Genomic DNA, 12,861 nt, shown 5'->3' on the forward strand with positions numbered 1-12,861 from the left:
ATGTGACGCGCGCATGCGCACACACACACACACACACACACACACACACAAAACACACAGGAATATTACTCAGCCAGCAAAAAGAATGAAACCTTGCTGGGGCGCCTGGGTGGCTCAGTTGGTTAAGCAGCTGCCTTCGGCTCAGGTCATGATCCCAGGATCCTGGGATCGAAGCTTGTATCGGGCTCCTTGCTTGGTGGGCAGCCTGCTTCTCCCTCTCCCTCTGCCTGCCACTCGCCCTGCTTGTGCTCTCTCTCACTATCTCTCTCTCTCTCTGTGTCAAATGGATAAATAAAATCTTAAAAAAAAAAAGAAATCTTGCCAATTGCAATGACGTGGATGGAGATAGACAGTATTATGCTAAGTGAAATAAGTCAGTTAGAGAAAGACAAATACCATATGATTTCACTCATATATGGAATATAAGAAACAAAAGAAATGAACATGGCGGGGGAAGAGAGGCAAACCAAGAAACAGACTCCTAACTATAGAGAACAAACTGATGGTAACCAGAGGGGAGGTGGGGGGGATGGGCTAAATGGGTGAAGGGTATTAAGGAGGGCCCTTGTGATGAGCACCCAGTGTTGTATGTAAGTGATGAATCACTTAAATTCTACACCTGAAACTAATATTACACTGTATGTTAACTAACTGTAATTTAAATAAAAAGTTGAACAAAAAAAAAGAAAAAAGAAATAAGTAAACATAGGCCTGAAGAAAAATCATGAGTTTATTTCTGGGCTCTCTACTCTGTTCCAATGATCTATGTGTCTAGTTTTGTGCCAGAATCATACTGTTTTGATTACTAGAGCTTTGTATTATATCTTGAAATCAGAATCATACCTCTAGCTTAAAACATATGTAATTTTTAACTGAGAAGTCTGGCTCTAAGCCAAAATCCTGTTATGCTCTTTCAGGCCCAATCATCAGTAATTACAAAGGCTTTACCTGGCAGTCCCATGGGTGGAAAGCTGCCATCCCCAGTTCCAACTTGATGTCAGTGCACTGGGAGAAACTGCAGTAAAAAACTCAGTCCCTCAGTCCCTGCATCATCCTGTTGGCCTTGTACACACACAGATCCACATTTCTAGTCTTAGTGCTTCCATTCAAAGACTTCCTTCTTGGGGCTGTCTCTAGTTAAGAAAAATTCACAGAAAAATTAAAATAAAAACAGACAACATAACTAATACACACACACAAACTACCAATAGAGAAACAGAGATAGAAACAAAATGTCATTTTTATACTGATCAAAGTGAAAAAATACGATTTAAAATATCAAAAATAATTCGCTGTTGATTAGACTATAGGGAAACAACCTTTCTCATATATTGCTGGTAGAGTGAAAATTTGTACAAATAGTCACAAAATTACACCTCTAGGTTTTTAATCTATAGAAATATTTGCATAATTACACCAAAATATAGGTACAATGATATTTCACTTAGCATTACCTATAATATTGACAAATTAGGCATATTTTAACAAATTTAGAACATCTATGATATGATATGCTATGCATCCATGAAAAATGATAAGGTTTCTGAGTTAGAATGGAGGAATGAAATCAGATTCTTCTCTAATCCTAATGAAATGTGCATGAAAGGTAAAACATTAAAAAAAAGAGAGAAACCATTTACAAACATTCAAAGCCAATTTTATCCTGTATTAAACAAGGATTGAGAAAGTTAAAGACAAATAAGGTAATCAGAATAAAAAAGAAGATGAAAAATCAGCTCTTGCAGTTTAATGAAGATGTAATTAAATCTACTGTTCTTATATATTCTCTCACTTTTATCAAGAAAATTGAACATATAATAAAATTAAGACCAACAAAAAATACCAATCATACTAAGTAATATAAAAAGGATAAATTACTCTATTAACACAAGTAGATTGGATCTAAAAGCAAAACTCAATAGTAGCCTGTGTAAAAGAGGCAAAAATTAAGACAAGTGACTCACAAGAGTTGAAAATGAAATTACCACTTTTACTCTTAATGATCTAAAAAATAAATGCAATAAAGAAAGGTTTAGAATATTAATATTAGTCAAGGTAGAAACTGAAGCAAAAATATATGAGTCACATAACTTCATTAATAATAAATGGTAACATTTACAAAGATTGTGAATATACATCTGATTAAATAGAATTTCAATGTATAAAGTAAACACTTTAGTAAATGCAATTGAAAATAAAGGATTAATAACAATGAGAGATTTTAACTCACCTCCCTCAGCCACTAAAGAATCAAATAGATTTTTTTTTTTTAAAGAGCAAACAGGAAATCTAAATAAGGTAACAGGGCAGATCAAAAAGATATATTAATCTCTATATTCTGAAAACAAAGAAAATACCTTTCTTTCAAGTTTTTATGTAGTATTTTAAAATCTTACTTTATATCATTCCATAAAGAAAATATCAATTTATTATAAAAAGATAAAATACTAAGATAAAGTTATCTGATTACAAATTAATACAAATAGGAAACAATAAAAAGAAAATACCGAAAATATCTTTTGCCTGGACAGTATTTTTTATTTTGATTCAGGAAAAAAATAACTGAAATACCCAACCATTTTGAATACACAAAATATAAAAAAATAATAATAACATATAGAGAAAAAAATCTGTGGATTTAGATGCTAATTGTTGTAGAAAAGAAAGTCACTGAATGAGTTAATCATTCAACACACATCCAAAAATAGAAAACGTTAAAAAAAATAAAACCTAAAGAAACAGAAAGAATGAATTTGGAAAAAAAAAAAAAACAAAACTAATAAATCAATTCCAGAGGTACTTCTTTGAAAAAAACAAGCAAGCAAAAAAATAATTAAGCCCATATCTAACCTAATTGAGAAAAAAGAGAGAAGATACAACACACAGAGACAAACATATGAAGAAATTATTATCGATGGGGAGGAAATTAAAATAGTAACATAGTTTGCTCAAATATATGCAATTAAGTTTGACAACCTGGAAAAAATAGATGCCTTCTTTCCTAGGAAAATAATAATTTCTAAAATTGACCACAAAAGAAACAGACACTGAATACTGTCTAACATTTATGGAATGAGAAAAATAACAAAGCTGCTCAGTAGAAATGATAGAGGCCACACAGTTCACAAGTGAAGTCCATTACACTTTCAAGGAACAAGTAACTCCAACTATCTAAAATGTTCAGAATATATCAGAAGGAAAGCTTCCAAATACTGTCTATGAATTCACTGATCACAAAACCAAGTAAAAACAGTAAAGAAAAAAGGAAAAAAAGTCACATTTAATAATATTAATGCAAAATATCGGCCTATACCTTTGACTAGGACAGTAGAAAGATAATATGAACTTGGGTTCATTCTAGAAAGCTGTTAGGATATTACAAGCTCTCTTAATATAATTCAACTATATTAATAGTGTGGCAGGTTTTATAGACTGCCTCTCTCAATAGCCATTTAAGCCCTCTTTGGGGTATGCTTTCCTTGTACTTCGGAAGCTAGGAGTCTAAAATCTGCATTTCCCAGGCACACTTGAATCTATGAACCGGGGTGTGATTTTGTTTCCACCAATCAGGCACGCAAATGAGATTTTGAGGCCTGAATTTGGAACTGAGTTAAGCAAGAAGAGAGGCAAGGAATGGGGATCCACTTTGTGATATGGTTTGAAGTAGAACTTTGTGGACCCAGGGGATACCATCTTCCTGATTAAACTTCAGTTAAATGGCATTGGCAGCTGCTTTCCAGCTGAGGGCAGCAAGTATGATACAAAGGGATGGGGCCTTACTTGGAATCTCAACCTAGAGCCAGAAACTCTAGCTCTTTAAAAGATTTTGAAAGCCATGAAATATCTGGTGTGAAATCCTTTTCTGTTTAAACTAGCTAGGAGTGATTATCTATTGCCTACAATTGATAAAGGTCAAAGGAAAAGGACATAGCTCCAGGCTTCTTAACATCAAAAAGACTTTGAGAAAATGCAACTATCTTGATTCCTGTTAAAATTTCTTAATGAAATTGTGGTATAGATGTATACTTCCTTAAAGAAATAAAATATATGTCTTAAAAACAAATTGGTATTATGCTTACTGGATGAACACTAAAAGCATTCTCATTAAAGTATAACAAAAGGTTGGCCATCTTCACTAGAATTTTTTTTTCTTCACTAGAATTTTTAAGTTATTTTTTTCTGGAAGTACTAGCCAATACAATTAGAGAAGTGAAAAGGGAAAAATACATAAAAATTAAACAGAAGAAACAAAATTTTTATTTTCATAACTAGAAAATCCAAGAGGATCAACTAAAATTACTAGAAAAAGATTATCAAGTTATTAAATTAATATATAGAAGTACAGCTTTTCTGTTTACAAATAATTACACAGAAAAAATGGGGAGAAATCCCATTTATAAGCCACCAAAAACAAAAGAAAATAAACAGAACCTAGAAATAAACTTAACAAGCAATATGTCAATTCTATATGCAGATAACTTTAAGACTCAGACATAAAAGACTTGAATAAACAGTTTCTTTTTTTTTAAGATTTTATTTATTTATTTATTTATTTGAGAGAGAGAGCGAGAACATGAGCAGGGGGAGGAACAGAGGGGAGGGAGAGAGAAAGGTAGAGAATCTGAAGCAGATCCCTGCTGAGTACAGAGCCTTATGCAGGGCTCCATCTCAGGGCCCTGAGAGCACGACCTGAGTGGAAACCAAGAGTCAGACATCCAACTGACTGAGCCACCCAGGTGCCGCAAATAGACAGTTTCTTATTGCATATGAATACTCACTGTTTTAAAGATCTCTAAACCATAATCTACACATTTTATATGACTCCAACAAAAGTAACAGAATATTCAATATCCATTTTTTGAAACTAGTTTAACTGATTAAAAAGTTTACAGTGAAAAAAGCATTCAAGAAAAGCCATAAAAATTCTGAAATGTTAGAGATGAGATAATTTATGACAATACTTACCAACAACTGAAACACATTTGGTGTGACAGTCATTAAAAGGATGTGAAGTGTTTTTATGATTAGATGGTGAGTTTTTAGAAATAGCCCTAAAAAATTGTCAACAGTTGGCATACAATAAAGGTGGCCCTGCCAATTAAGGAGAAAGATTTTTATTTATTTCTTAAGTTTTATTTATTTAAATAATCAAGAATCAGATGCTCTTCCAACTGAGCCAGCCAAGAAGCCCCCGGAAAAAGATTTTTAAAAAATTTGTTTTCAGATAGAATAACAATTTAAATAAACAAAAAAACCACAAAAGAACTAAAACAAAAAAAGGAGAGAACTTTAATACAATCTTGCATTAAGAAATTCCTTTTTAAGACACAATACAAAAAAGCCATAAAGAAAATTATTGATGATAATCTCAAGTAGATAAAAATTTTGTATGTTAGCAATATTATAAACTAAGTACAAAGTCAAGTAGCAAAATGGAAAAATACATAATTACAACACATTAGTCAAAGTACAAATTTACATTTTTACAAGAACTTTTTTTTTCAAAAACTTTTTAAATATACAATTCATATACCACACTGTTAACCATTTAAAGTTTTTAGTATATTCAGAGAATTGTGCAACCTCACAACAATCAATTTTAGAATATTTTCATTACCCCAAGAAACCTGTATCCATTAACAATCACTCCTCCATTGCATCCCAACCCAGCTCTTTCAGCCCTAGGCAACTTTCTGTCTCTATAGATATACCTATTCTGAGCATTCCATTAAAATGGTTTGGTCTTTTGTGATTGACTTCTTTCACTTAGCATAATGTTTTTGAGGTTCATCCGTTGTTGTAGGGTAGCATGTGTCAGTCATTCGTTTCTTTTTCCTGATGAATTTCTTTTTCTTGATGATAATGTTTCACTGTATGGATATACCATTTATCAGCTGACGGACGTTTAAGTTGTTTGCACTTTTTAGGAATTATGAATAATGCCACTAGGCACATTTTTGTACAAGATTTTGTGTGGACATGTTTTCATTTATCTTGGGTATACGTCTAGAAACAAAATTGGTGGGTCATATGGTATTCTATTTTTAAACTTTTGAGGAACTGACAAGAGTGTTTTCTAAAGTGGCTGCGCCCATTTTACATTCCCACCAGAGTGTAGGAGGGTTCCAATTTCTCCATATACGTGAAAACAATTGCCATTATCTGTGTGAAATGTTATGTGGTTTTAATTTGCATTTCTCTAATGGCTAATGATGTTAAGAATCTGTTCATGTGCTTTTTGGCCATTTGTATATCATCTTTGGAGACATATTTATTCAGAATTTTTTTGCCCATTTTTAAATTGTGTTGTCTTTTTGTAGAATTATAAGAGTTCTTTATATATTCTGTACACTAGTCCCTTAACAGAAATATGACTTCAAAGTATTTTCTCGAATTCTGTGGGTTGTCTTTTCCCTTTCTGGATAGAGTCCTTTGAATTCGTTTTTCTAGACTTCCCTTTCCCAGCATGAAACCACCCTATGAATGATCTGGGCTGAGGACAATCAGAGTCCCAGTATTCTGGGCCTGCCACACTTGGGGCAGAGCCTTCATTCCATGCATAGGGAGAAAAGAGCCCGTAGCCTCTTGGTTACATTTTTTCAGAATTTTGCCTCTTCAACTTGGTGTCAGAGGGAATGAGAAATGCTGGTGACCTGCTCCTCCAGGTGAGATACTATGTCCCTTAGTTGGAGCTGAGAACACCTGAAGCCTCATCTATTTGGTCACACCCACCTGGAGGGGGGTGAGCAGAGAAGCAGTACATCATGGCTGGAGTGACACAGACACTCTTCTTCCTAAGATTTGATACATTTTTTTCAAATAAATGTTTCTTCATTTGCTGTATTTGCTTAGGACAATTTTGAGAGATTTTAACTGGTTGTCTTTTATAATTTTTACCAATTATAGTTGTTTTCCTGGGGACAGATCCACAGGGTTCCTAATGCCACCATTCAGGATGTGGAACTATACTAGTTTACTTTTAAAAAGGATTCAAAAAAAATTTTTTAAAGGAAATAACAACTGGGGTGCCTGGGTGGCTCAGTTGGTTGAGCCTCTGACTCTTGATTTTGGCTCAGGTCATGATGATCTCAGGGTCGTGAGATCTGCCCCGCCTCAGGCTCCATGATGGGTGTGAAACCTGCTTAAGATTCTTTCTCCCTCCCCATCCGTTCCTTCCCACCCTCTCTTTCTTCTCTCTCTTTCTAATAAATAAATAAACAAATAAATAAATAAGATAACAATCCTTTATCTTCTAATTTGGCTATTCTATCTGTTGCATCTGAACCACAGAAGGTTACCTTTAAAAGGAACTTTTGCAATCATCTGTTACAGTTACCTCATTTTAATAGATAAAAGATTTTGCTAAGGTTCACATACATTCTCAATGCCAGAAGGAATACAGGATCTGTTGCCACTTGATTTACACATTTTTAATGTCAACTTGAGAAGCAAGTCTTTATATAACCTACTTTCTAAGCCCAGGAGGGAAAGAACAGCATTACCATTGCCTTCTTTACATGTATATCATACCTTCATCACGGGCAGCACCTTTTGTTTTCTTTTCAGAGTGGTATGTGCTGTGAAGACAGGAAAGCAAGGGAGTGTCCAGGATGAGTGTGAGAATGCGTAGGAGGTGGTTGGGGCCACTGCTGCTGACACTTTTGTCAGCGGCATATCTGATATTTTTTGCATGGTCATTTTGGACAGATGAGGTAGTAATCTCTTCCTATTGAGGACATGAAGGAAATTATTTTAGTCACTAATTCTAGTCTTTTTTTAAAACCTATTTTAGTCATTTGAAATACTCTCCTACCACTTTTTCTGCAATCCAAGTCTACTTAGTAATTTAAACATGTTTTGTACTAAAGATCTTTTCTGATCCACAAAAGAAATCTTAGGTTTGACTAACAGCATGAGGGTAGTTATAAATACAAGCAGGACTGATATGCTGGGGATTTAAATGTGCCTATAACTGAATGTTAATTGTTAAAGGTAGTAAGTAGTATCACTTACAGGAGTTAATTTGCTGGCTACAGATAAATATATATTTTAAAACTCACCAAACTTCCAACAATTTCATCAGCCCACTCTTAATGGTCTGGTATCTCCTTTCCCATTGCTACCTCTGAGCTAAAAGAACACAAGGATATGACTACAGATGAAAAAAGCCATAAAACCTTCCCATCCTCCAAATCTCTGCCTCCCTCAGCCAGGCAAAATGCCCAGCTGCCTGACATTGAGGTCAAGTTGCAACACATATTTATGTAAAATATCTCCTTGAGGCTAGCAGTTTTAATATAATATTTCCAGTTTTGAATTACTGCTGAGTTTTGTTTTATTTGATCCTTGATGCAGTTTTTGAAAAGATACAATCAAAAAGCAACTAAAATGGAATATAAAAGAGGTAGAATGGGGTAAGATAAAATAATGACAAAGTACATTTAAAGGAAATGCATTATTTGAAGAGAAAATTAGAAATAAAAAATACAAAAACATAAGGAGGGAGAAAATGACAAAGAGCAAAGTGGACAACAGAAGTGAGAAAAACTGGAAAAGATGGGAAAGTCAATAAAATAACTGGAAAGACGTAAACCTGTAGATAGTATAGTTTCAACTGCTTAATTGTACACCTCCCTGTGCTCCTATTTCTACTCCTGTTAATCATCATTACCACTGTTATTTTTGTCTGTTTCTTTTTGGCTAGAACATAAAGACTTGAAGGATATAAGCAACAAAGAATGCCTTTTTGGATAACTTTGTGTTACCATTCCAAACCTCAAAATAACATCCAATGCCGATTGAAAGCAAAAACTTATGTAAATAAATGATGTAATGTGTTTAGTATTAGGCTACATATTAAACACAAAGGAAGGAATTTTCTTTATAAAATATTTAGGTTGGAGTAATTGCCTCTTTCTCCCTGTACCAATTCTGAATTACATCAAGGCATGGATTTGTTCTTGAATCAAAGGAATATCTTTGGACAGTAAAGTGTAAATACTAATAAAATCTGGATAGATGACTGAGAGACTCACCTATAAATGAAATACAGGAGATCTGTGGCATGATCCTTCTGAAATTCTTTTTTGCATCGAAGAGAATTTTCCTGCAGAGTTAAAAGAATAATGTTGTCCTTGTTGCATCTTCCAGATTAAGAGGTCTCTGGATATGTGAAAAGCCACTGAACTATTTTTCCAAAGTGTCTACTGTTAACAGGTCAACAGAGCTTGGTCATCTGGTTTTCCTACCTACAACAAATAGAAGACACAAATGAGAAAGCAGGAGATAACACCTCAAAACAGATACAACTGCTCAGGGATAAGTGACAGGTGACAATGAGAGATGTGAGAGAAGACTCTCCCAGAAACTAAACATGGGGTCAAATTAAAAAAAAAAAAAAAGTATGGAACTCTGAGAGCAGTGAAACATAGCTAATACTTTATAGATAGCCAGATGATAGAGATGATAGATAAATGAATAGATAGGTGAAAGAAAGAAAGAAAGAAAGGGGGGTTGGGAGGGAGGGAAAGAACAAGGCAGGGAGGAAGTAGCCTCTGGAAATAGGTTTGTATTCCCATAGAATGAGGAAGTTCATGTAGTTCATCCATGGAGTGACTGGCTTATCAACTCTAACCCTTTGCTGCTTCAAATCCTAAACTATTGCCTGTAGTTTCAATATCTTCCAAATTCTAAAGTGGAAGATTTCATTTTGTTAATCCTAAACTTGCATAATGGAGATTTGAGAAGCCAACCTAATTTTTTAGTTCCATTCTTAGCTTTCCATGGGGATTTAGTCTTACGTTCCACTTGGCCTGTGTTAGGGATCCAGATCCTCTGAGACCCTGCCTCATTCTCCAGTTTTCCTGGGTGTTTGATCTCTCTCTGTGACCGAATTTCTATTCTTTCTGGCCAGAACTCCCTGTTGCCACAGTCTCATCTACCTGGATTTCAAACTACTGCTTCCTGCCAGGTTAGCTGGATGTGGCTTCTGTATCATTAGCAGGCTGTTTACTGTGGCTCATCACTGATTCCCATTGTCCCCTTGCCCAATCTTCTCCCACTACTAGCAACAATACTCATTCTACTGCCCGGGGTCTGTCTAACCTTAGACCTCTGGCCATCCCATCCTGCCATCACCCAGGCCTGGATTATAACACACTGAAACATGGAGAAAGGCTCAAGATCTGTTCATTTCCAACTTTTAGAAGGCAAGAATAGTAGAAAGCTTTGTCATAAGTTGTCATTAAGAAATATTAAAGAAAACATAAGGATCTTCAGTGAGTGGCATTTCCAGATGTCTAGAAAAAACATTCATGCAGAAAAATTCATTTTTTAACAATGTAAGTAGAAGTAAATAGATATATTTGCTCATTATTCCATTTGGCACAAATATATCTCAGATAAGCACTTAAAGTACCACTTTCCTATAAGTACAGTGTGCTAGGTACAGAGACATTAAAGCCCTCTTACACCTCAAGGGCTCTGGCCTGCACAGGGAGCCAAGGAGTTGTTGTTTCTGCTTACAGAAATGGAAAGAATATTACCAGAAGAAAAAGTCTCACTGTTCACATTATCTCTTGCACCTAACCCAACATTTATGTGAAAGACAGAGGTTTACACCCTAAATCACCCCGTCTAGATACTTCTCCATATTAAGCATTTTCTCTTTTCAGTGTCTTCACAAAGTCTTCACAGGAGAAGCCCAGCTAACAATCAGGTCATCCTGCACTAATAGCTACACCACTGGGCTGTGCTCAGGTTTAAAGGATTTGACAAAACCTTCCTGGTAACTCACTCCTGAGGCTGCCCACATGGGTCTATACCCTGCACAGTGGCCTACTTCAGGTTCCAAGCACCTTTGTATTATTAGAGCAATCTGCCTTGTCAAGAAAGTAGCAACAGACAAAAGCCAGTGATCCTATCTATTCCTTTTGCATTGCTCCCCATTCTAATGTGCAAAATAGCACACACCTCAGTGAAGAAAAATAATTCAAACATGTTTTATGATGAATTCTTTTACTGAGTGGAAAATTCATTACAAAGCCACTAATAGAATATCAAGAAATTTACCCCATATTTGGAAAGAAATGCATCAAAGAAAAGTTTGTCCTATTTTTTTTTTATTTATATTGGTCATCTTTATTTTATTGCTCTATTCACCTGATTGGAGGGTCACCAATAAATCTCAATTTTGTTCAGAGGTAGCATTATGACTGAGAAAATTGAGGAGTAAGGTTCATATCATATGATCAAGGCAACCCATTTATCAAAAATATTCTGACAGAGAAAAGAAAGTGAACTATTTTGTGCTATTAATCATGGCATCAAGTATAAATAAAATCAGGGTCAATGCCAGTTATTCTTGAATTGCTCTCAAAGAGAAAGCCAAGTGAATTAAATAACCTAAACTGATCACATTAAAAGCAGTGATGTATGCAAATATTCTCCATGTCTTAGAAATAAGTTTTACAAATTTGTAAATACTTCCCCTTGAACTATTCCTCAAAAGTATTCATTTACTATATATTTTTTAACTTGCTTCCTTGGGTCCTTATGACATAGTAATGAGATGCTTAAACACAAGACAGAGGCAGAACATGAAACACCACCAAACTGCTATGTCCTTCACTGATGAGACATAGAATCATCAATCGATCGACTAGTTAGTTGACAGAGTCCATGTGGACTTGATGCCAGGCACTGTACTACTTACATCATGACATAATAGGAATTGTGCTATCAGCAAGACAGAATTTATATACACCAAGTACATACACAAGCTTGTTGATTTTGCTATTGAATTTTTCTATAACTTTACATATATTTATTCGCTTGATATATCATTTTCCGAGCAAGTCCTCTAAACACTTCCCAGCTCCTATTCGTAACATATCTTGCATGCACCATTTTCCCCCATGCTAAATGGGATCAAACAACACGTTCCAGAAACTAGAAGCTAAACTTACACTCAAGGCTATGTTTTTCTAGTTCATGTAATTTTTTTGCCAATATTTTTTTTTTTAAAAGATTTTATTTATTTATTTGACAGAGACAGAGACAGCGAGAGCAGGAACACAAGCAGGGGGAGTGGGAGAGAGAGAAGCAGGCCTCCCGCCGAGCCGGGAGCCCGATGTGGGACTCGATCCCAGGACCCCGGGATCATGATCTGAGCCGAAAGCAGTCGCTTAACCAACTGAGCCACCCAGGCGCCCTTGCCAATATTCTTAAACACTGTATATGCTACATACCTAAGGATTTATTTAACTGTCCCTTTGGGGAGATGGGAATTCAGCTTTTGCATTACTACCACCATTTCTTAATAAAAGAAATTTTAAATGTATCATTTAATTAAGAAATACACTCTGGGAAGACCCAATTACTATGAAATAAAATAACACTTTTAGATTGAAAAACATTATTATGCACTTTAATATGAAAGAGTTGAAAAAGGAAAAATAATTAGATGATACATTAAAATGTCTTCCTATTGATTTCTTCTTTCCATTTTTTGACCAATTCCTTATAAATTACAGTAACTTCATGGTAAAGAAACCTTAATTAAAATGCCAAGTGCAAAAGGACAGGATTTGGCTGACATATGTAAATGCAAATAAAAAAGACTGTACGGAAAGTGAGACTTCATCAAAGGTGACATGATTGCGGAAAGATGTGCTGAGCAAGGACCTCAGCAGAACAAGCAATTTGGGGCAGTGCCATAAGCTGCAGGCGTTTCAGAAAAAATACATTGGAAATGTAATTGAGAACAGGCTGGGTAATTAGACCCCAAAATGGCATCAATCTTTAGGACTGCAAAGGCAGAGGAAAACAAACCAGAAATCAGTAAGAAATGGAGATAATGCA

At 35.0% G+C, this 12,861-nt stretch overlaps 1 long non-coding RNA gene across 2 annotated transcripts in view; it reads right to left on the bottom strand.

Moving 5' to 3' along the window:
• Window positions 1-353: 353 nt before the first annotated feature.
• LOC145720130 (uncharacterized) overlaps window positions 354-12,861 on the bottom strand; it is a 126,882-nt gene continuing 114,374 nt past the window's right edge. Inside the window, exons 2-5 of one of the 2 annotated variants that reach the window (XR_014142898.1) lie at window positions 9,036-9,248; window positions 8,061-8,130; window positions 7,531-7,726; window positions 354-1,133 (exon numbers count right to left, since the gene is read on the bottom strand). This is a non-coding gene — a long non-coding RNA (uncharacterized LOC145720130). Of the gene's footprint in view, window positions 1,134-7,530; window positions 7,727-8,060; window positions 8,131-9,035; window positions 9,249-12,861 lie in introns of those variants that run through there. The other variant, XR_014142892.1, reaches the window with a different exon arrangement.

The sequence above is a fragment of the Leptonychotes weddellii genome, chromosome 2 (assembly GCF_054177405.1).
Source record: "Leptonychotes weddellii isolate Sample4059 chromosome 2, ASM5417740v2, whole genome shotgun sequence".
Lineage (NCBI taxonomy): Eukaryota > Metazoa > Chordata > Mammalia > Carnivora > Phocidae > Leptonychotes > Leptonychotes weddellii.